General features: G+C 40.2%; 1 protein-coding gene and 1 pseudogene across 1 annotated transcript in view; both read left to right on the top strand.

Annotated features, from left to right (window-relative positions):
- The window catches only part of LOC147367949 (uncharacterized), a 191,273-nt gene that overhangs the window by 49,927 nt on the left and 116,107 nt on the right, over positions 1–25,239 (top strand). The window lies entirely within an intron of this gene.
- On the top strand, positions 16,123–16,223 carry LOC147367950 (U6 spliceosomal RNA; annotated as a pseudogene).

Genomic DNA, 25,239 nt, shown 5'->3' with positions numbered 1-25,239 from the left:
GGCTGCACTTTTTTGCTGATTTTGCTTTCTCCCTGGTGTGCTTGCTGGGCTAGAGGCTGAGTCGTGGCTGAAGAGTTTGGTACCATGCTACTGAGCTGAGTTTGCTCCCTCCTGAGTGTATGCAGGGACACACATGCTGGCAATAGCAGCTTATATCTTGGCCCAGCAGCAGGCTGGAGTCCAAGCCAGCCCTGCTCCCTGCAAGTGTACACACTCTCACAGTCAGTGGCAGAACTGTTGATCAGAGCTGCCTTCATGGGGAGCAGCATGCGACAAGAGGGGCTGGAGGGGGAGCCTGGTGAGCATTAGACAGGGGCTCATGTCATGTCTTGGCAGGCTGGCCAGCACCCCTGGCACCTTCAACCTCTGCCTCCACACTGTGAGTGGAAGCAAACAAAGCTATATGCTCTTTAAGAGCAGAGGCCCAGTTTCCTATATCCCTCTGGTAAGCCCCACAGGGTTTCAAGGCTTCCCAGATGGTGCCCTGGTAAAGAACCTGCCTGCAAATGCAAGAGATATAAGAGACATAGGTTCAGTCCCCCAGTCAGGAAGATCCCCAAGAGTAGGAAATGGCAACCTACTCCAATATTCTTGCCTGGAAAATTCCATGAGAAAAGGAGCCTGGCAGACTGCAGACCATGGGATTGCAAAGAGTCGGACATGACTGAGCACACACACACACGCACTCACACACACTGGGTTCCAAAGTTGCAAGGGCTTATCTTCCAGTAGTGTCAGATCTCAGGGCTGGGGTGCCCAATGTGGGGCTCTAATACTTCATTCCCTGGGGAGGATCCCTGTACCTGTGATGTCCCCTCTTCTCCGTGTCTCTGCTAAGGGTGGAGGTTCTGACCACATTCTTTTCCCTTCCCACTAGACTCCATGTGGATCTTTCTTTACAGCCTTGGTTGAAGAAGATCTGCCCTACTTGTCCCCAGGTTGATTTTAGTGAGAGCTGCAGTTTGGATGTTAAAATGAGGGGAGGTGAGCCCCGCATCCTCCTAATTTTCCACCTGGATCTCTCTTTTTTTGACTTTATTAACCATGAGTATAATAAACACATCACTATATCATTTCAAGCTTTATCTTTAGGCTATTTGTTTTCAAGTTCTAAGAAAGTGAGCTTGTACTATGGTTATTACCACTCATTTCCAGGTCTCTAACAGGAAGACTTCTTGGCTCAACCTCACTCAGTCAGACTTACCGTCCCCCTTTCACAAGTCCTCATTTCACTGTCTATATTTAAGTACTCAAAACCACTGTAATTTACACTGTAATGGTCTGTGTCACCATTGGAGACAGGAGATAAGTTGAGAGGAGGGACCTGTGTCTCCTTCACTGGGATGTCACCTGTATGTAAGATGGAATCTGGGTCTTGCTGAGTATTCAGCAAATGAATGAATGAACAAATGAATGAACAGGTGGTCTCATAATTTACCTGCACATAACCTAAAATATTTGGGTACAGGTTTTTGGAATCCTAGGAATATCTCCTACCAGAAGTTTCAGTTTAAACACATTGGTTTGAAATGCCTCTCTGCTTAGATATTTCAGGGAGACACTTAAGAGCAACCAAATGCTTTAATGATTTTCTAATTAAATAAGCATAAAGTCAAGTTCTAGGAAAAAATCTGGGATGTCCACTCATGCTACCCACTGTGTGTCCACACTGTTCTGAGTGATCGGATGGAAAGAATCAGAGGGATAGAGTGTTCAATCCTAATCATTTCATGTTTGAAGAAACAAAGAAGGTAGGATGGAAAATGTAAAGAGCCATTTGTCCTTAGAACTAGTTGAAAACACTAACTTCTTTAATCATTATGACTTCTTCTAGAACAAAGTGCCAGACAGCTTATGCAACCAAGCACAGACAGAGAAAACTTAGGCAACTGAAATATCTTGCACATAAAAGGAAATGCTCTTCCTTTAAACAAAATAAACAGATGACATTTGCTTAACAGTGTACTGGAAGGTAAAAATAGCAATACTGGTACTGGGTAGAGCAGTAAAATATATATTTTGCCTCAGACACTTCAGGGTTACTAAGTCATTCTCCTAATTTAAAAGCCTGCTAAGGAAAGAAACTAAGAAAATGGGAAATTGAATGTGTTGTATAGTTATTTTGAAACTTAATAGTTAGAGACTAAAAATCCAAAGCAAATAAAATAAGTAATTACATTCAACTCACAACTGATTTTGGTTTTATGTCAAATTTTCTAAAGATAAAACCTTTCAATGTGACTCAGACACTGAGTTTTGAATAACTTTAAATGGAAACTACATCTGCTCTAGGCTGCATACTGCAATCTTAAAATCTGTCAATTCAGTTCAGTTCAGTCACTAAGCCATGTGTGAATCTTTGCAACCCCATGGACTGCAGCAGGTCAGGCCTCCATGTCCATCACCAACTTCTGGAGTTTACTAAAACTCATGTCCACTGAGTCCATGATCCCATCCAACCATCTCATCCTCTGTCAACCCTTTCTCCTCCCACTTTCAATCCTTCCCAGCATCAGGGTCTTTTCCAATGAGTCAGTTCTCCACATCAGGTGGCCAAAGTATTGGAGTTTCAGCTTTACCATCAGTCCTTCCAATAAATATTCAGGACTGATTTCCTTTCAGATGGACTGGTTGGATCTCCTTGTAGTCCAAGGGACTCTCTAGAGTATTACTACAACACCACAATTCAAAAGCAAAAATTCTTTGGTGCTCAGCTTTCTTTACAGTCCAACTCTCACATCCATACATGACTACTGGAAAAACATAGCCTTGACTAGACAGAACTTGTTGGTTAAGAAATGTCTCTGCTTTTTAATATGCTGTCTACATTTGTCATAGCTTTTCTTCCAAGGAGCAAGCGTTTCTTCATTTCATGGTTGCAGTCACCATCTGCAGTGATTTTGGATCCCAAGAAAATAAAGTTTGTCACTGTTTCCACTGTTTCCCCATCTATTTCCCATGAAGTGATGGGACCAGATGCCGTGATCTTTATTTTCTGAAAGTTGAGCTTTAAGCCAACTACTTCACTCCCCCCTTTCTCTTTCATCAAGAGGCCCTTTAGTGCTTCACTTTCTGCCATAAGGGTGGTGTCATCTGCATATCTGAGGTTATTGATATTTCTCCTGGCAATCTTAATTCCAGCTTGTGCTTCCTCCACCCCAGTGTTTCTCATGATGTACTCTGCATATAAGTTAAATAAGCAGGGTGACAATACACAACCTTGATGTACTCCTTTCCCTAATTGGAACCAGTCTGTCCAATTCTAACTGTTGCTTCCTGACCTGCATACGGGTTCCTCAAAAGGAAGGTCAGGTAGTCTGGTATTCCCATCTCTTGAAGAATTTTCCACAGTTTGTTGTGATCCACACAGTCAAAGGCTTTGGCATAATCAATAAAGCAAAAATAGATGTTTTTCTGGAACTCTCTTTCTGTTTCGATGATCCAACAGATGTTGGCAACTTGATCTCTGGTTCCTCTGCCCTTTCTAAATCCAGCTTGAACATCTGGAAGTTCACAGTTCACATACTGTTGAAGCCTGGCTTGGAGAATTTTGAGCATTACTTTACTAGCGTGTGAGATGAGTGCAATTGTGTGGTAGTTTGAACACTCTTAGGCATTGCCTTTCTTTGGGATCGGAATGAAAACTGACCTTTTCCAGCCCTGTGGCCACTGCTGAGTTTTCCAAATTTGCTCACATATTGAATGTAGCACTAAAATCTGTAGTCAGCTTTAAAATTAAATTGTCTGTTCCTACTAATTATGGCATCTTAGTATTCTGAATTAAAAGTATGCTCAAAACATGTCCCCTGGAGTGCCCTAAATAGTGATCATTTATTATCTTAAACATCCTGGTGACAGTAAACTCATCACCCATCAACAACCTGCTCTACCATGTGCTGGGTGCTTAGTCACTGAGTAGTATCCAACTCTCTGCAACCCCATGGACTGTAGCCCGCCAAACTCCTCTGACCTTGGGGATTCTCCAGGCAAGAATACTGGAGTGTGTTGCCATGCCCTTCTCCAGGGCACCTTCCTGACCTAGGTATAGAACCAGGGTCTCCTGCATTGCAGGCAGATTCTTTACCAGCTAAGCCACCAGGGAAGCCTTGCTCTACAGTGGATGTCTCTAAATCAGACACATATTTCCTTCCTATTTGTGAACTGACCTTGCTCCCTCCCTCCCCAAACTTCCATTCTGTGGTTTTGGCTCCCATGGCAACCCACTCCAGTGTTCTTGCCTGGAGAATCCCAGGGACAGGGGAGCCTGGTGGGCTGCCATCTATGGGGTCGCACAGAGTCCGACATGACTGTAATGACTTAGCAGCAGCAGCAGCAGCTGAGTTTCCACATAATAAATCCAGTTGTTTTCATATTCTCAATGTCATTCAATTTTCCTAGTTAACAAAAACATTTTCCAATCCTTTAATGACTGTACTTCAAAACTTGTTGACTTAAGTTCCAGGCAACAGTGGGAACAATCCACTTCTCTCTCCAGCAACACCACCAGTCCAGTCAAGGCTGCCACAATCTGGACCTGCCTCTCCTTCCCACTCTCATTCCTTCCAGTGTACTCCCTGCAAATTGGCAGGACAATCTTAGCTAAAGAGATTTTCACTATGTCTCAGCCTGTTAGTAACTTTTCCGTCCTCTCCTCAATACTGGGGATAAAAGTTCAAAACTCTCTATGTGGCCTGTGGGGCCTGTCAAGCTCCCAGGCTCTTTTGCTAGCTATTCCCTGTCTTACTTGACATGCTGCATACCCAGCTTCTTTCAGTTCTTCAAATTAGCATGCTCTGTTGCTCAAGACAGCCTTCAGAGATGTGGATCTATGATATGCTTTCTCTGTTATATTTACTATTTCAGAATTAGTGGAGTTCAGGTCTTAGGTCACATGTCATTTTTTCATTAAAAAAAAAAAAGGAAAAAAAAAAAAAAACTTTTTCCAAATCCCTCGACCAGACCAAGTTCTTTTGTAATTTTTCATTGCCTCTTTTACCACGCTGCATCAAATTTATCATAATTTTTGTATACTTCATTCTATAAGTAATAATATTGTTAACAACCTAAGAATTTGCTACATGCTGAGAACTATGCTAAGAAGTTTTATCTTATTTAAAAGCATTATCTTACTTAGGCTTCAAAGTAAGCCCGTGAGTAGTCAGAATTGCTACCCATACATCACAGATGAGGAAAGAGGGGCTTGGGGAGGTAAAGGTGAGTGGAAGAGTGAGGACTGGAATCCACTCGATTCTAGAATTGATTGATATCCTGACCTTTTCATAATAATGTTGATACCCTAAGCCTAACCTTCCAGCTCCACGAGGCATGGATACCAATAATCAGGGAGCCTGTCAGAAGCAAATTATGGTCTTATTTGCCCAGCACCACAAAATCAGAGTAAAGTCTCTGTAGTTTTTCTCTGTACTTCCCTCTCCTATTCTTTGGGGCACATAAATACCTAAGAAAAGAAGGAATTAAATGAATAAATTTGGCACTGTTATCTTGATCTCTCTGGAGACTTCTTGAATTTTTAATGCACTTTCCAGAAAACAAATAGCAGAGAATAGAAGGCGAGAGTTTAAATACATTTGTCTGGACTCATTAGCAATAGGGTGGATCTAGTCTGGTGGCTCAGAGGTTAAAGCGTCTGCCTGCAATGTGGGAGACCTGGATTCGATCCCTGGGTCAGGAAGATGCCCTGGATAAGGAAATGGCAACCCACTCCAGTGTTCTTGCCTGGAGAATCCCAGGGATGGGGGATCCTGGTGGGCTGCCGTCTCTGGGGTAGTCTCTGAAGCGACTTAGCAGCAGCAGCAGTAGCAAGCTCTACGCTAAGTGATTTGCATATGTTATAATTATCACATTAGCCTGATGAGGTTGTTACCATTACGATCCCCATTTTACCTGATGAGGAAACGGAGATGCCAAAAAAGTAGTCAAGGTGTCTGCTCAGAGTCCACAGTTAGTGAAACTCAGTGCCAGCTGTGGCTGTGGTGATTAGTACAATTGGGTAGCATTGTGTTAAGCAAGGAAAGATTCAGGATGTAATCCAACAATCACGTGAGGAGAATCTATTAATGCTAAATGGTGAGCTGGATAGAGAAACCAGAGGGAAAAGCACACAACCACAATAATGTGTTTATTCCATTTCATCAGAGGTGATGCCAAGAGTAAGGGTAGATATAGAATTGAAATTTAAGGGAATTGGGCAGGGAGCTGAATAAAGATTACATCTGGGGTGACCCTAGGGTTTTTATTATAACAGTAAGGGTTTGACTCAGCTTGATGGGGCAGAATAGTAATCTTGGGCCAATTTATGGGCATAAAATGGTCCAGAAGTAACAATCAACCAGATAAATGTCATTTATTCATACAACCAGTAAACTGTTAAGGATCTGTTTGGTAATAGGCATTGCTCTGGGCATTTAACAGCTATGAATTAAACTGAAAAAGTCTCTCTTTTCTGGTAGGGAAGAAAGAGACAATAAAATAACACATCTGCATGCACATAGATATTGTGTTAGGGGTGGTGGATGCTGTGAACTTTGTAAAGTGTGTCAGAGGACAAGAGAATTCAGAGAGGTTGTGGGGGTATCAGGGCAGGTGCCCTAATTATGCAGAGACCCAGAGGAAGTGAGGACCTGTGCTACTGCCTGCATCAGAGGGAAGTGAGCACCAGGATAAGGGAAGAGAAGTAGCAGGGAGCTCCCTGTGGCTGCAGCAAGGGGAGCGGGGGGAAGTTGAGGGGAGGATCACCTGGGACAAGCACTGTGGAGGCATAACTTTGAGCCTCTCCAGGGATAATAACTTTCATTAAACTCCTGCTATGTGGATAGCTGGAGCACTTCTTTGTGACTTTCTTTGAAAAATTACTATTGTGCTATACAGTAGGTCCTTCTTAGTTATCTAATCCCAAACTTCTAATTTATCTCTCTACCCTTTCCCCCTTGGTAACCATACAGTTTTTTTCTGTATCTGTGACTCAATTCCTGTTTTATATAATAGGTTCATGCATAACATTTTTTAAGATTTTTCATATAAGTGGTATCATATGATGTTTGTCTTTATGTGACTTATTTCACTCAGTACAACAATCTCTAAGGGCTTCCCTGGTAGCTTAGCTGATAAAGAATCTGCCTGCAATACGAGATACTTGGGTTCAATCCCTGGGCTGGGAAGACCCCCTGGAGAAGAAAAAGGCTACCCACTCCAGTATTGTGGCCTGGAAAATTCTATGGACTGCATAGTCCATGGGGTCACATAGAGTCGGACATGACTGAGTGACTTTCACTTTCAATCTCTAGGTCATCCATATTGTTGCAAATGCCATCATTCCATTCATTTTTGGTTGAGTAATATTCCATAGTATATATGTACCACAACTTCTTTATCCATACATCTATTGAAGGACATTTAAGTTCCTTCTATGTCTTGGCTATTTTAAATAGTGCTTCAAAGAACACTGGGGTGCATGTATCCTTTTGAATTATGGTTTTCTGCAGATATACATCCAGGAGTAGGATTGCCAGATCATGTGGTAGCTCTATTTTTAGTTTTTTAAGGAACATCCACCCTATCCTTCATAGTAGATGTTACCACTTTACATTCCCACCAACAGTGTGGGAGGGTTCTCTTTTCTTCAAACTCTCTCCAGTATTTATTGTTTGTAGCCTTTTTAATGATGGCCATTCTGACTGGTGTGAGGCGATCTCATGGCAGTTTTGACTTGCATTTTTCTAATAATTAGCAGTGCTGAGCACATTTTCATGTGCCCCTTGGATATATATATATATATATATATATATATATATATATTATTTGGAGAAATATTTCTTTAGCAGATCACACTTGATATATACGTTGATATGAAACACTCTGAATAATAAGATTAATGATAACATGTTATTTCAAGTGAATGTCCTATTACTCTTGGACACTTGGTGGCTCCCAAATGGTCTCTATGATGAATAATGTCGAAACATTTTTCTAGGTTTGGATTATTTGGGAACTCTTCCTTTTAAAAATACATTTTCACAGATATTAGGTATTTCTTGATAATCTCTATAGGTTTGCAGTTGTGATACTAATTACCTGCTAATGGTAGTGATCACCTTTTCAGAGTAGATGTCTTCTGGCACTGGGTCATACACCGCCTCCACTATCTGCAAAACAAACAGGCTGGAGTAAGGGAAGTAAAGGAGCCACAGGAGCCTTTGCATGGTGACACTTGGCCATGACACAAGAGTTACATAACAAGCATCATAATCTCATGTACACATTTTCATCAGAAACAAAAATATCCCAACAATTTTAAAAGTAGCATTAATTAAACAGTTCTTGAACACAGAATTATATTCTTCAAGCTGAGTAAAACTTAACCTCAGATTCACAATAAATGACGTGTAGGATAATATAATATATTGGATTGAGGGCAGTCCAAACCACAAGTAAAAATAAAAGACCAAAAACAGTTTGATATATTATTTTTAAATTTTTCTTCAGTGATAAATTGAAGAAAATTATAGGGGGAAATGTGCCCTAGCACATGATGTAGATTTAGAAGGAAGGAGAAAATAAATAAATAAACTGGATCATGGGGCTAAAAAAACAATGACTGCTTTTAATGGGCAGTTTTACTAAAATCACAAAGGTTCTATTTAAGAAGAAAAGGAATGGTGTTTTTGGCAACATGAGACCCTTTTGTCTGCCAAGGTTGCTTACATTTGTGTCCAGGGAGAGCATGTTGGTGCTGTAGAAGGGAGGATCCAAGGTTGCCATCTGATAAAGGATGCCCACACGTCTGCCTTTTCCCCATATGGCTTGCTCTTCAGCACCTCCAGGCTGAAGTGAAACAAGGATGCTAACACACAATGCAAAGGGAGAAGTCAGCACGGGAGAAAAGTTCAATTTTCAAGCCATAATTGGAGATGGAAGAAAAAGAAAGGTAACTCTTGATTACTATTTCAAGTAAACATATTTAAACATATCTTTGAATTCTCACAGACTTAGGTGAATCAAGAAGCACAACCGAGAAATTCTAAGAAATAAATCATATAAAAAACTCCTATTAAATGTCCTTCTACCTCCCTGTATCCTGCATTGAACCTGGACTGGCAATGGGAGGGAGGTGGGATGGGGGTTCAGGATAGGGAACACGTGTACACCCATGGCAGATGCATGTTGATGTATGGCAAAACCAATACAATATTGTAAAGTAAAATAATAATAATAATGATAAAAAAATTTAAAAATAAAATTAAATAAATGTCCTTCTACTTTTAGGAACACCCACCTCTCATTGGTATATGGAATGACTGACTCCAGTTCTCACTATTCTGGAAATTCTGAATATCCCACCCTTTTGTCTCAGTGGACAGTATTTGTTACCCACCCCTGGCTTTGCTACAAGTTGCACTGTCTTGCCCTGCCAGTGGAGTGTGGAGGTGGCATGGCACCAGATCAGGGCCTCGGTGCTTCCATTTGTCTCTCTAGGAGCGCCTGTCCAAAGGACTAATCCAAGGTAGCTGTTGCCCATCTGGCCACGTGAAGTGGATCTGCACACGTAAACCTGCAGCCTGAAGGAGACCCAGCCCAGGAGACCCACAGACCTGGGAGTCTGACAGTAAATGCCTATTGTAGAATACCACTGAGATTCTATGGTGATTTTGTATGAGCAAAACTCACACAGCATCGTCTCTTTGCTATTCAATGCTAGCTTATAAAGTCTAAGGCAAGACCATATTTAAATATGTTGCAGAAAATGACAACATCCATCATGCTCATCTCTTTTGAAACTGCATTTCTAGTATGAATAAGGATGCTCTGTCTGCATGTATGTTCAGTTGTGTCCAGCTTTCTGCAATCCCATGGACTGTAGCCCACTGGGCTTTTCTGTCCATGTAATTTTCCAGGCAAGAATAATGGAGTGGGTTGCTGTTTCCTTCTCCAGAGGATCTTCCCAACCCAGGATTAAACCCCTGTCTCTTGCATCTCCTGCATTAGCAGGCAGGTTCTTTACCAGTTAAGCCACCAGGGAAGCCCTGGATAAGGATGCTGTCAGCCTTTAAATGAATTTAAACTGTGAGGGTTTAAGGGTTTGTGCCGGGAGCTGGTGAGGCATTCCACTCGTGACAAAGGTCATGAGGAAGGAGGCTCGGTATACGCAAAGGCGGGATCGAGCCTCAGGAGTCCGCCCGGATATTCTCGAGCATCTACCCCCCAAAAAACCAGAGTCTGCCTACTTTATTGCTTTGTGCTCTCACCTCTGACTTTACTGGGGGCTGTCCCCCACCACCATCTCGCTCACTCTATCAAAGAGTTAACTTACAGCTCCAATTAATAAAGTTCCTGGGCAATTAGGAGTGTTTAAATCCAAACCCCTCAGATAGCTCTCTAACTCGCCTGACAAGTTTACCTGGACTCCTACAGCTATGCATACGATTGTTTACAGTTTCCGAGCCTCAAGAGGCATGGGAAGCTTAAGATATTCAAATAGCTTAGAGCCTCTCAGAGAGTTAGAAACTGTCAGAATAAAACTAGTAAAATATTTCATTGATGAGCCAATGCTTGCTGCCAAGTTTCCACATCCCCTGTATTGTATCCTTGAATGTGTATTAATTAATATAGTTGGTATGTAGAAAAAATAAGTAGTGGCCTTAGTGTTAGCAACTTTAGACCCTTAAGGTAATAAATTCTTTCCTTTGTTGTAAACCCATTACACATCCGCCCTATAGGAATGCAATTTTATCTAACACCTTCGGAAGATGGCGCCAAACCTTAAAATAATTACGCTTAGAGAAAATAAGTCTGCCGGGAGCTGGTGAGGTATTCCACTCGTGACAAAGGTCATGAGGAAGGAGGCTCGGCATACGCAAAGGCGGGATTGAGCCTCAGGAGTCCGCCCGGATATTCTCGAGCATCTACCCCCCAAAAAACCAGAGTCTGCCTACTTTATTGCTTTGTGCTCTCACCTCTGACTCTACTGGGGGCTGTCCCCTACCACCATCTCTCTTTCTCTGTCAAAGAGTTAACTTACAGCTCCAATTAATAAAGTTCCTGGGCAATTAGGAGTGTTTAAATCCAAACCCCTCAGGTGGCTCTCTAACTCGCCTGACAAGTTTACCCAGACTCCTGCAGCTATGCATACGATTGTTTACAGTTTCCCAGCCTCCAGAGGCACGGGAAGCTTAAGATATTCAAATAGCTTAGAGCCTCTCAGAGAGTTAGCAACTGTCAGAATAAGACTAGTAAAGGATTTCATTGATGAGTCAATGTTTGTTGCCAAGTTTTCACATCCCCTGAATTGTATCCTTGAATGTGTATTAATTAATAGTTGGTATATAGAAAAAATAAGTAGTAGCCTTGGTGTTAGTAACTTTAGACCCTTAAGGTAATAAATTCTTTTCTTTGTTGTAAGCCCATTACACATCCGCCCTATAGGAATGCAATTTTATCTTTGGAAGATGGCGCCAAACCTTAAAATAATTACTCTTAGAGAAAATAAGTCTTTGTTGATAAGTCCTTGTCAAGAGTCATAAAATGTTAGTAGGCCTTCTGGCCAGAAGATGATGTAAATCACCTAAACCATTTGTATACGATAAATTTGCAGGAAAGAAACCCTGGTTTTTGATAAGAATCAAAGACTGCTGACTTTGCATCCCCTATTATCCTCTATGTGTAACTTAGGGTATAAAAGCCCCTGTTAAAAATAAAGCTATGGGCCTTGCTCACCAATGCTTGGTCTCCCCATGTCATTCTTTCCTTTAACTTCCGGCTGAAGTCTCCATCTGGAGCGTGGATATCCTCTGCGACCACTTATTTGCCTGGGCTTCTAAGACCCACTCGAGAAGGTGTCTAAGGTGGGGCACCTTCCGCTATTCGAGAGGGCGCCTGCGGCCTCCGTGGTCAGAGCTAACCTGGTGTCACGGGTTATATTGATTTTCCGCATAAACCAAGCTACTCAGCCTCTTTTCTCCACTGAATTTTCCTACTGAGCTATCCTCATTCTATTACTCTTTATATCTCTAATTACCATTTGAATAGGTCGCCGACGCCGTCTCCCCTTCGAATACCCTGGATCAGCCGGGGCTGGTCCTCGGCATAAGTCTTTTTCAAGAGTCATAAAATGTTAATAGGCCTTCTGGTCAGAAGATTATGTAAATCACCTAAACCATTTGTATACAATAAATTTGCAGGAAAGAAATCCTGGTTTTTGATAAGGATCAAAGACTGCTGACTTTGCATCCCCTATTATCCTCTATGTGTAACTTAGGGTATAAAAGACCCTGTTGAAAATAAAGCTACACACCTTGCTCGCCAAAGCTTGGTCTCCCCATGTCATTTTTCTCCTTAACTTCCAGCTGAGTCTCCATCTGGAGTGCGGAGGTCCTCTGCGACCATTTATTTGCCTGGGCTTCTAAGACCCACTCGAGAAGGTGTCTAAGGTGGGGCACCTTCCGCTATTCGAGAGGGTGCCTGCGGCCTCCGTGGTCAGAGCTAACCTGGTGTCACAGGTTATATTGATTTTCCACGTAAACCAAGCTACTCAGCCTCTTTTCTCCACTGAATTTTCCTACTGAGCTATCCTCATTCTATTACTTTTTATATCTTTGATGAATATGTAAATAGGTCACCGACGCCGTCTCTCCTTCGAATACCCTGGATCAGCTGGGGCTGGACCGCGGCAGGTTTGACATTTTAAAAAATGTGGACAGGAGTGTAGTTCCTTTGGATATTTTGAAGTAATACAAGTTTCCACCCTCATATTTATAGACAAAATGTTAAAAGCATTCAGCACCCACATACCCTAAATTAATAGTTTGATGATTCACTTCTATAGTATGTACTTAGGACTGTGCTCAACTCTCTAAATTAATAGGGTAGGGATTAATGATTAAGTTAGACAGTGAATTAATACATAAAGAAACTCATAAATTGATATCTTAACAGTAAGGATTGGCTGTTTAGAATAACCAAGGAGTTGCTATTCATGTGAGATTATGGGGAATGATTCCTGGTTTAAGACTTACGTTATGTACTTACAGAGGAAGTATGATTTCCAGATCTCTCAGTTATTTTCATATGTACTGTCTGAGTTTAAAAATGGCAAAGGGAGATTCTGGGGTGAAATTTCCAGGGCTGAACTGGTCCTAAGTATACAAAATGTCCCCTGTTGTCAGTTGATCAACGGCTCACATTAAAAAAATGCCATAATAGGAAAAAGTTATTCAATAACAACAACAACAACAACAAAATCCTTGGCTCCCCACAGATGAATGTCTCATGTTTTTATCTACTGAGAACTCAGAAGACTTGTTTCATAATAAACAGGTGCTCTGAGTGCTCCACCCATCCCCCTCAACCCCCTTTTCAATTTCCAGTTTCTGTGTATTCTATTCTAAATAGCCAGCATCTGTACTTCCCTGGAAGATGGCCTTCATTTTTCCTTGAAAGATAATTACTCAGTGTAGAGAAGAACAGAAGTTGCTTAGTTTATTTTCTCATCATTACACTTCCTCCTTCATCTAACCAGAGCCCACAAACTTCTTTCGCCACCAGAGGCAAGGATGCCCCTTTGCAACAAGGCTGTGCCACTTCTCCCAACAAAAGATGGAGTCCATGTTGTACATTTTGAATCTGAGCTTGACCATATAACTTGCTTTGGCCAAGAAGACACCAGGAAAAGTGATGCAAGGATAGAACATAGAAGCACTTAGTCTTTGTGGTTCACTCTCTCTCCCTGCTCTTGAAGACCCTAATGGCCACAAGCAGGTGACTGAGCCTGGGTTCTCCAAGCTGGATGATGAGCATCTCATGGCCCAGTTACGTTCAGTCCCTGTGCCCACCACCACATCCATCAGTGGAGTCCTTGAAAGCCAGGTCACCACAATGCACAGGTTAGCCTAGACAACATGCATCAACAATCCCAGCTCAAACCAGCCCAGGTTGCCAGCATGCAGTATGTTGCTGTTGCCCAGTTGCCAAGTTGTGTCTGACTGTTTGTGACCCCATACAGTACACGGTATATACCACAAGAAGAGGGGGAAAGGTTATTGTATCAATCCACTAAGTTTTGAGGTTGTTAGTTAAAGTTAACTGACAAAATAGCTTCCATCAGATTCTGAAAGCTGTCCACCACCTCCTGAAAAAAATAGAGAATCATTTCTCTGGAAGAGAACAAAAAAGGCCAATAAAAGCCCACTCAGTTGCAAACTATCACTGTGCTCCTGGGGTCCAACTTGAATATTCTGTAAGATAAAAGGGTTTCATAACTACAAGGAAAAGCAAGCCAAAAATAAAGTCTGATTTCTGAAAGCCACAAAATGTTCTGTTATGGTCTGAACTGTGTCTCCCTGCTTCCCTCACAAATTTATGTGTTAAGTCCCAATCCCCGGTACCTCAGGGTGTAATCATGTATAAAGAAAAGTCTTGTATGAGCTGATGCAGAGCTGCCATTGGGGGGCTGGGGGGCGGCAGTTCTGACCCAGTATGACTGCTGTTTGTGTTAGCAGAGGAGACAGCAGGAGTGTGCCTGTGCAGAGGAACGCCTGCGGGAAGAGGCAGCAAGGGGATTGGATAGCACCTACAAACCAAGCAAGGGCCTCAGAAGAAAGCAAACCTACTAACGCCTTCATCTTGGACTCTAGACTTCAAATAAATTTCTGTTGTTCAAGCCACCCAAACTGTTATTTTTTTATGGCAGCCCTAGCAAACTAATGCAAACTTTCCTGGTGGCTCAGCAGTGAAGAATCCACCTGAAAATGCAGGAGACACAGGTTCAATCCTTGGGTTGTGAAGATCCCCTGGAGAAGGAAATGGCAACTCATTCCAGTGTTCTTACTTGGGAAATCCCATAGACAGAGGAGCCTGGAGGGCTACAGTTCATAGGTTCACAGAGTCAGACACAACTGAAGCAACTTAGCACACACACACATACTTGAAATTTGCTAAGAGAGTACATCACAATTATTCTCAGCACATACACAAAAAATAATAATGTGAAGCAATTAATTAGCTTGGCTGTATAATAATTTCACAATGTGCACAAGTATCAAAACATCATATCACAAACCTCAAATATATGCAATTTTCAATTGTCAATAATACCTCAGGAAAGTTAGAAAAATTCAAGTGAAGCTAGTAATAGTATAGTTAGGTAGATGGCAAAGACAGTCTTTATTTATTGCAATATTTAGATAAATAAGTCAACATAGTTCATAATCAGAAGCCTTTGAGAGGGGGCTGGACTAAAGTTTATCTAAATACTACCTGTGTTTTAAAAAGGTGTGAATTTACAAACTAAGAGTGAAAACAAGGTGGAAGAAAGATGAGGAAGGAAAAATGCTTGATATAACTTTTTAAAAAGGCAGCTATTTTGATTTTTAAATTCAATTATTAGTCCCTCCCTTGTGTGAGCAATTAAGTTTCTAATTGCCAAAGATTCTATTTACTCATTATTGAGGTAAAAAAAGAAAGTATTGACCCAGGTGTTTTAAAAACATTTAAAAATACAAACATTTAAAAATACAAACATTTTGCAACTTCACAAACAATTCAATAATATGATGATTTATATAAGTTGGGGTGAGGGACTTCTTTCCTTTAAATGCAACAAAGTATCAATACATTCACAAAGTAAATGGAATGAGATAATATGTTAAAAGGTTCCGAGTGTAGATAGTATAGTCTTCTTTTCTACAGTGGTCATGTTGTCGTTTTTGTTAATAGTTTGATTATTGTACCCATTTTGTCAGCCGAAGAATTGATGCTTTTGAACTGTGGTATTGGAGAAGACTCTTGAGAGTCCCTTGGACTGCAAAGAGATCCAACCAGTCCATTCTGAAGGAGATCAGCCCTGGGATTTCTTTGGAAGGAATGATGCTGAAGCTGAAAGTCCAGTACTTTGGCCACCTCATGCAAAGAGTTGACTCACTGGAAAAGACTCTGATGCTGGGAGGGATTGGGGGCAGGAGGAGAAGGGGACGACAGAGGATGAGATGGCTGGATGGCATCACTGACTAGATGGACGTGAGTATGAGTGAACTCCGGGAGTTGGTGGTGGACAGGGAGGCCTGGCGTGCTGCAATTCATGGGGTCGCAAGAGTCAGATACAACTGAGCAACTGAACTGAACTGAACTGATACTAAAATTAGAATGACACATGAAAACAAGCATGACCTCAGCACAAGGATGACATGCAAATCTGTGATGCATTCGGTATTTTAGAGGTGGTAAATTACAGGCAAAACGTGAGGACTGTATTCTAGTTAATAAAGTTGTTTTGCATAGGGGTAAAGATGAAAAGTTCCAATATTGCTATACATGTATACCAGAACTGAACAATTAAGTCAATGAGTGACAGATGGCAAAAGCAAGATTTCTCACTATTGGAATGGAAGGAAGGTTACAGACAAACAAGGGAAGGAGTCAGGTACTGTTCAAGAGAGTAACAGATCAGAGTTGGAGACAACATTATAAACTAATGTTTAGCTTAGCATTGATACAGATGGTTACACATAAAAATATTTATAGTTATGTGAACATGCTCAGGTTACTATGCACATATAGCTCCTCGTTCCATCAAATAAAAAATGTCTGTAACTGATGACCTCCCAGTAGCAATGAGCGCACTTAGCACCAGATCTTGGTTTTTAATACCATTCTCCCAAGAATCAGGACCATTGGATAAATGGCCGATAATAGTACTGGGACAAAAAATACACTAAATGAACCTGGAACATCTTATAGTTACAAAAGGTTGTTCTAAAAAAAATAAGCACAGTGATGGGGTATGTCAGAGGGATACAAAAGACAAGTCAACCAGGTCTCTATGTCCAAATGTAGAAAAGTTAGAACAAAACAAAGCAGTGTATTAATCACCTTGGGCTGCCATAATAAAATTCCATAAACTGGGTGCCTTGAACAGAAATAAACAGGAATTTATTTTTTACAATTAAGGAAGCTGGAAAATCTAAGAGCAAGATGTTGGCTAATCCTGTTCCCCAGTGAGGGTCCTCTTCCTGGCCTGCAGATGGTTGCTGTATCCTCACATGGCAGAGAAAGAGAGAAATTGAGCAGTCTCTGATGTCTCTTCCTATAAGACCACCAATCTCATCATGATGCCCCCTACCTTCATGACCTCATCTAAATCTACTTAACTTCCCCAAAATGATAAGATCCAAATACCATCACATTGGGGTTTAGGGCTTTAATGTATGGATTTGGGAGGGGGACACAATTCTGCCCACGGGAAGTTTTATTAGATTATAACCCAGAGTACAAAATAACTATCCACAAGTCCATACTGATATAACTTAAAAAAAAAAAAACTTAATAAACAAATGGGAATCAATAAACAAATCTCTTTAAAATGGCAAATAATTTATGTGTCTACTCCACCTTAAAGTGATGACATATAACTCCCCATTACTTAAGTCTGGGCTGCATGTAGTGACTTTTTTTCAATAAATATACTGGAGAAAGAGACCAGAAAAAAAAAAAAGAGTAACTTCACAGCAGAGAGACCTGACAAGGACTATCTCCAGCCAGGTGTCAAGATTAATATCAACAGTGTGAAGTCATATTGATAGTATGTACCCATGATAAGATAAGATAAGAGCATGGCAGTTTACAGCTGTGATCTTCCTCCCTGAACACATTCCAGTCTAGTCATTAAAAAAAATATATATGCCACACAAATCCCAATTGAGGAAATCCTAACCAGTAATTTTCTAAATTTCCAAGGTCATTAAAAAACAAGAAAAATCTGAGAAATTGCCAAAACCTCAAAGAGCTTAAGAAGAAAGAAAAGATTGCCCGGAAAACAAGTATTTGTAACATTATTAACATGACAGGTTTTTTCCTTTTTAGAAGAAAATGTATATAATAAATTAAAAATGAAAATACTTGAAGCAAAAAACAAATCACTACTATCAAGTATATCCATCTATTAACCACCAATTAATCTTATTATTAACAGAATCCTAAAATTATGGACTATTTCCTCTCCTATGTTACCTATACAGTTGACCCATGAACAATGCAGGGTTTTAGTTATTGAGGTTGGAGATAGATGGGCTCTTGGGCTGGACAGCTGGTGTTTGTCAAGTGGAGTAAAAGTGAAATTTTGTTCTCACTCAGACTCTGCAAGGACAAAGTTAGTGGCAGGAGCCACTGAAGTAAAGAGATGCTGAAGTAAAGAGATAAGATGACCACTCCTGAGGTCAAGAAAGACCTCTCTCTGCACATGTGCAGAAAAGTTCCTTGGAGGTCAAAAAGGGAGGGGCTCCATCCCATAATAATGTGGACCTGTATCCACAGTCCTGTGGAAGTTGTGCACACATCTGTCCTAGGAGGGTCTTAGGACTGGTCAATTGTGGAAAAAGAAACAAGATAATTGGCCAAAGGTAAACAAAGACCCAGAAGGACTGTCCTATATAAGGGCTTTAAATCACCTTTTATGGCACTCCTCCTTATTCAAGATGCCCACACACCTCTCCAAATGTGTATCTCTACCTAGCTTCTGACTTACTGTATTCCTCCTCATCAGAGAGGATGCCCATACTCTTTCTCTCTGGGTGTGTATTTCTGCCTTGCTTCTGACTTAAACTATTTCACTGTGTGCTCTCCCATAGGTTGTGTCTTTAATGAAAACTTTGTTTTTACAGTTTTGTATCCTTAAATTGCTTGCTTTCAATGAGGGTAAGAGCCAGGGCCACTTTACTTCTAGCCTCTACCCCCTGGTGGTCTGATGGCTAAGATTCCTGGCTTTCATCCAGGTTACCCAGGTTCAATTCCTGGGCAGGAAACTAAGATCTCTCTTCAGGATCTTTCACTGATCTTTCCAACATCAGTACAACCCTCCATGCAGTTTAAAATCCACATTTGATTTACAACTGGTCCTTGGTAACCTCAGTCTCACATACTCTGTACCAGAGTACATATTTAATGAAAAAAACTCATGTCTAAGTGGACTCTTGCAGTTAAAAGCTGTGTTGTTCAAGGGTCAACTGTATACAAAAATAAGTCACTGAGGATTTTTAATTTTTCCTTTGAAGTTTATATACTACTTCCTTCAGGTCCTACACATGCCCCCTGCACCCAACATCACCAAGTGTGTGGGCAGACCACTTGAGCCACCCCTCCAGTCTGACCCTGGATTCATCCCTACACTCTTCTTGTTGGCTTAAGGTCCACATTAAAACATTGCAGTTTGCCCAAATCCAGGTTTCATATTTAGGGCATATTATATGAGAACAAGGGCTATATCCAGACCCAGATAGACTTCATTATGCCCTAAGTTTCCTCCAAACCCAAAACTGAGTATCAGCTTTGAGGTTTCTCAAGCTAGTTGATGACTACCAAAAATGGATTCCAAATTTCTCTCTTACGGCCAAACCTCTCAACAATAACACCAACCCAATTTTTATTTTATTTTTAAATTTTACATAATTGTATTAGTTTTGCCAAATATCGAAATGAATCCGCCACTGGTATACATGTGTTCCCCATCCTGAACCCTCCTCCCTCCCCATACCATCCCTCTGGGTCATCCCAGTGCACTAGCCCCAAGCATCCAGTATCGTGCATCAAACCTGGACTGGCAACTCATTTCTTACATGATATTTTACATGTTTCTATGTCATTCTCCCAAATCTTCCCACCCTCTCCCTCTCCCACAGAGTCCATAAGACTGTTCTATACATCAATGTCTCTTTTGCTGTCTTGTACACCGGGTTATTGTTACCATCTTTCTAAATTCCATATATATGCGTTAGTATACTGTATTTATGTTTTTCCTTCTGGCTTATTTCACTCTGTATAATAAGCTCCAGTTTCATCCACCTCATTAGAACTGATTCAAATGTAGTCTTTTTAATGGCTGACTAATACTCCATTGTGTATATGTACCACAGCTTTCTTATCCATTCATCTGCTGATGGGCATCTAGGTTGCTTCCATGTCCTGGCTATTATAAACAGTGCTGCGATGAACATTGGGGTACACGTGTCTCTTTCCCTTCTGGTTTCCTCAGTGTGTATGCCCAGCAGTGGGATTGCTGGATCATAAGACAGTTCTATTTCCAGTGTTTTAAGGAATCTCCACACTGTTCTCCATAGTGGCTGTACTAGTTTGCATTCCCACCAACAGTGTAAGAGGGTTCCCTTTTCTCCACACCCTCTCCAGCATTTATTATTTGTAGACTTTTGGATCGCAGCCATTCTGACTGGTGTGAAATAGTACCTCATAGTGGTTTTGATTTGCATTTCTCTGATAATGAGTGATGTTGAGCACCTTTTCATGTGTTTGTTAGCCATCTGTATGTCTTCTTTGGAGAAATGTCTATTTAGTTCTTTGGCCCATTTTTTGATTGGGTCGTTTATTTTTCTGGAGTTGAGCTGTAGGAGTTGCTTGTATATTTTTGAGATTAGTTGTTTGTCAGTTGCTTCATTTGCTATTATTTTCTCCCATTCTGAAGGCTGTCTTTTCACCTTGCTAATAGTTTCCTTTGATGTGCAGAAGCTTTTAAGGTTAATTAGGTCCCATTTGTTTATTTTTTATTTTATTTCCAATATTCTGGGAGGTGGGTCATAGAGGATCCTGCTGTGATTTATGTCAGAGAGTGTTTTGCCTATGTTCTCCTCTAGGAGTTTTATAGTTTCTGGTCTTACGTTTAGATCTTTAATCCATTTTGAGTTTATTTTTGTGTATGGTGTTAGAAAGTGGTCTAGTTTCATTCTTTTACAAGTGGTTGACCAGATTTCCCAGCACCACTTGTTAAAGAGATTGTCTTTAATCCACTGTATATTCTTGCCTCTTTTGTCAAAGATAAGGTGTCCATATGTTCGTGGATTTATTTCTGGGCTTTCTATTTTATTCCATTGATCTGTATTTCTGTCTTTGTGCCAGTACCATACTGTCTTGATAACTGTGGCTTTGTAGTGGAGCCTGAAGTCAGGTAGGTTGATTCCTCCAGTTCCATTCTTCTTTCTCAAGATTACTTTGGCTATTCGAGGTTTTTTGTATTTCCATACAAATTGTGAAATTATTTGTTCTAGCTCTGTGAAGAATACTGTTGGTAGCTTGATAGGGATTGCATTGAATCTATAAATTGCTTTGGGTAGTATACTCATTTTCACTATATTGATTCTTCGAATCCATGAACATGGTATATTTCTCCATCTATTGATTTCTCCATCTATTTGATTTCTTTCACCAGTGTTTTATAGTTTTCTATATATAGGTCTTTAGTTTCTTTAGGTAGATATATTCCTAAGTATTTTATTCTTTCCATTGCAATGGTGAATGGAATTGTTTCCTTAATTTCTCTTTCTGTTTTCTCATTATTAGTGTATAGGAATGCAAGGGATTTCTGTGTGTTGATTTTATATCCTGCAACTTTACTATAGTCATTGATTATTTCTAGTAATTTTCTGGTGGAATCTTTAGGGTTTTCTATGTAGAGGATCATGTCATCTGCAAATAGTGAGAGTTTTACTTCTTCTTTTCCAATTTGGATTCCTTTTATTTCTTTTTCTGCTCTGATTGCTGTGGCCAAAACTTCCAAAACTATGTTGAATAGTAATGGTGAAAGTGGGCACCCTTGTCTTGTTCCTGACTTTAGAGGAAATGCTTTCAATTTTTCACCATTGAGGATAATGTTTGCTGTGGGTTTGTCATATATAGCTTTTATTATGTTGAGGTATGTTCCTTCTATTCCTGCTTTCTGGAGAGTTCTTATCATAAATGGATGTTGAATTTTGTCAAAGGCTTTCTCTGCGTCTATTGAGATAATCATATGGTTTTTATTTTTCAATTTGTTAATGTGGTGTACTACATTGATTGATTTGCAGATATTGAAGAATCCTTGCATCTCTGGGATAAAGCCCACTTGGTCATGGTGTATGATCTTTTTAATGTGTTGTTGGATTCTGATTGCTAGAATTTTATTAAGGATTTTTGCATCTATGTTCATCAGGGATATTGGCCTGTAGTTTTCTTTTTTTGTGGGGTCTTTGTCACGTTTTGGTATTAGGGTGATGGTGGCCTCATAGAATGAGTTTGGAAGTTTACCTTCCTCTGCAATTTTTTGGAAGAGTTTGAGCAGAATAGGTGTTAGCTCTTCTCTAAATTTTTGGTAGAATTCAGCTGTGAAGCCGTTTGGACTGGGGCTTTTGTTTGCTGGAAGATTTTTGATTACAGTTTCAATTTCTGTGCTTGTGATGGGTCTGTTAAGATTTTCTATTTCTTCCTGGTCGAGTTTTGGAAAGTTGTACTTTTCTAAGAATTTGTCCATTTCTTCCACGTTGTCCATTTTATTGGCATATAATTGCTGATAGTGTTCTCTTATGATCCTTTGTATTTCTGTGTTGTCTGTTGTGATCTCTCCATTTTCGTTTCTAATTTTGTTGATTTGATTTTTCTCCCTTTGTTTCTTGATGAGTCTGGCTAATGTTTGGTCAATTTTATTTATCCTTTCAAAGAACCAGCTTTTGGTTTTGTTTATTTTTGCTATGGTCTCTTGTTTCTTTTGCATTTATTTCTGCTCTAATTTTTAAGATTTCTTTCCTTCTACTAACCCTGGGGATCTTCATTTCTTCCTTTTCTAGTTGCTTTAGGTGTAGAGTTAGGTTATTTATTTGACTTTTTTTCTTGTTTCTTGAGGTGTGCCTGTATTGCTATGAACTTTCCCCTTAGGACTGCTTTTACCGTGTCCCACAGGTTTGGGGTTGTTGTGTTTTCATTTTCATTCGTTTCTATGCAAATTTTTATTTCTTTTTTGATTTCTTCTGTGATTTGTTGGTTATTCAGCAGCGTGTTGTTCAGCCTCCATATGTTGGAATTTTTAATAGTTTTTCTCCTGTAACTGAGATCTAATCTTACTGCATTGTGGTCAGAAAAGATGCTTGGAATGATTTCTATTTTTTTGAATTTACCAAGGCTAGCTTTATGGCCCAGGAGGTGATCTATCCTGGAGAAGGTTCCATGTGCGCTTGAGAAAAAGGTGAAATTCATTGTTTTGGGATGAAATGTCCTATAGATATCAATTAGGTCTAACTGGTCTATTGTATCATTTAAAGTTTGTGTTTCCTTGTTAATTTTATGTTTAGTTGATCTATCCATAGGTGTAAGTGGGGTATTAAAGTCTCCCACTATTATTGTGTTATTGTTAATTTCTCCTTTCATACTTGTTAGCATTTGTCTTATGTATTGTGGTGCTCCCGTGTTGGGTGCATATATATTTATAATTGTTATATCTTCTTCTTGGATTGATCCTTTGATCATTATGTAGTGACCTTCTTTGTCTCTTTTCACGGCCTTTGTTTTAAAGTCTATTTTATCTGATATGAGTATTGCTACTCCTGCTTTCTTTTGGTCCCTATTTGCATGGAAAATCTTTTTCCCGCCCTTCACTTTCAGTCTGTATGTGTCCCCTGTTTTGAGGTGGGTCTCTTGTAGACAACATATGTAGGGGTCTTGTTTTTGTATCCATTCAGCCAGTCTTTGTCTTTTGGTTGGGGCATTCAACCCATTTACGTTTAAGGTAATTACTGATAAGTATGAGCCCGTTGCCATTTGCTTTATTGTTTTGGGTTCGAGTTTATACACTGTTTTTGTGTTTCCTGTCTAGAGAATATCCTTTAGTATTTGTTGGAGAGCTGGTTTGGTGGTGCAGAATTCTCTCAGCTTTTGCTTGTCTGTAAAGCTTTTGATTTCTCTTTCATACTTGAATGAGATCCTTGCTGGGTACAATAATCTGGGCTGTAGGTTATTTTCTTTCATCATTTTAAGTATGTCTTGCCATTCCCTCCTGGCTTGAAGAGTTTATATTGAAAGATCAGCTGTTATCCTTATGGGAATTCCCTTGTGTGTTATTTGTTGTTTTTCCCTTGCTGCTTTTAATATTTGTTCTTTGTGTTTGATCTTTGTTAATTTGATTAATATGTGTCTTGGGGTGTTTCTCCTTGGGTTTATCCTGTTTGGGACTCTCTGGGTTTCTTGGACTTGGGTGATTATTTCCTTCCCCAGTTTAGGGAAGTTTTCCACTATTATCTCCTCAAGTATTTTCTCATGGTCCTTCTTTTTGTCTTCTTCTTCTGGAACCCCTATGATTCGAATGTTGTAGGGTTTAATATTGTCCTGGAGGTCTCTGAGATTGTCCTCATTTCTTTTAATTCGTATTTCTTTTATCCTCTCTGATTCATTTATTTCTACCATTCTATCTTCTAATTCACTAATCCTATCTTCTGCCTCTGTTATTCTACTATTTGTTGCCTCCAGAGTGTTTTTAACTTCATTTATTGCATTATTCATTATATATTGACTCTTTTTTATTTCTTCTAGGTCCTTGTTAAACGTTTCTTGCATCTTCTCAATCCTTGTCTCCAGGCTATTTATCTGTGATTCCATTTTAGTTTCAACATTTTGGATCAATTTCACTATCATTATTCGGAATTCTTTATCAGGTAGATTCCCTATCTCTTCCTCTTTTGTTTGGTTTGGTGGGCATTTATCCTGTTCCTTTATCTGCTGAGTATTCCTATGTCTCTTCATCTTGTTTAAATTGCTGAGTTTGGGGCGTCCTTTCTGTATTCTGGCAGTTTGTGGAGTTCTCTTTATTGTGGCGTTTCCTTACTGTGTGTGGGTTTGTACAGGTGGCTTGTCAAGGTTTCCTGGTTAGGGAAGCTTGTGTCGGTGTTCTGGTGGGTGGAGCTGTATTTCTTCTCTCTGGAGTGCAATGAAATGTCCAGTAATGAGTTATGAGATGTCTATAGTTTTGGGGTGACTTTGGGCAGCCTGTATCTTGAAGCTCAGGGCTGTGTTCCTTTGTTGCTGGAGAATTTGCTTGGTATGTCTTGCCCTGGAACTTATTGGCCCTTGTGTGGTGCTTGGTTTCAGTGTCGGTATGGAGGCATTTGATGAGCTCCTGTCAATTAATGTTCCTTGGAGTCAGGAGTTCCCTGGAGTCAGAGTTTGGACTTAAGTCTCCTGCTTCCGGTTATCGATCTTATTTTTACAGTAGTTTCAAAACTTCTCCTTCTTTACAGCACCATTGATAAAACATCTACATTAAAGATGAAAAGTTTCTCTACAGTGAGGGTCACTCAGAGAGGTTCACAGGGTTACATGGAGAAGAGAAGAGGGAGGAGGGAGTTAGAGGTGACCCAAATGAAATGAGGTGAATCAATAGTGGAGAGAGTGGGCTAGCCGGTAGTCACTTCCTTATGTGCACTCCACAAC

The sequence above is a fragment of the Bos grunniens genome, chromosome 7 (assembly GCF_055505025.1).
Source record: "Bos grunniens cultivar Pamir isolate PY7600 chromosome 7, Bosgru_T2T1.0, whole genome shotgun sequence".
NCBI lineage: Eukaryota > Metazoa > Chordata > Mammalia > Artiodactyla > Bovidae > Bos > Bos grunniens.
This window is presented reverse-complemented; position numbering and strand designations above follow the sequence as displayed.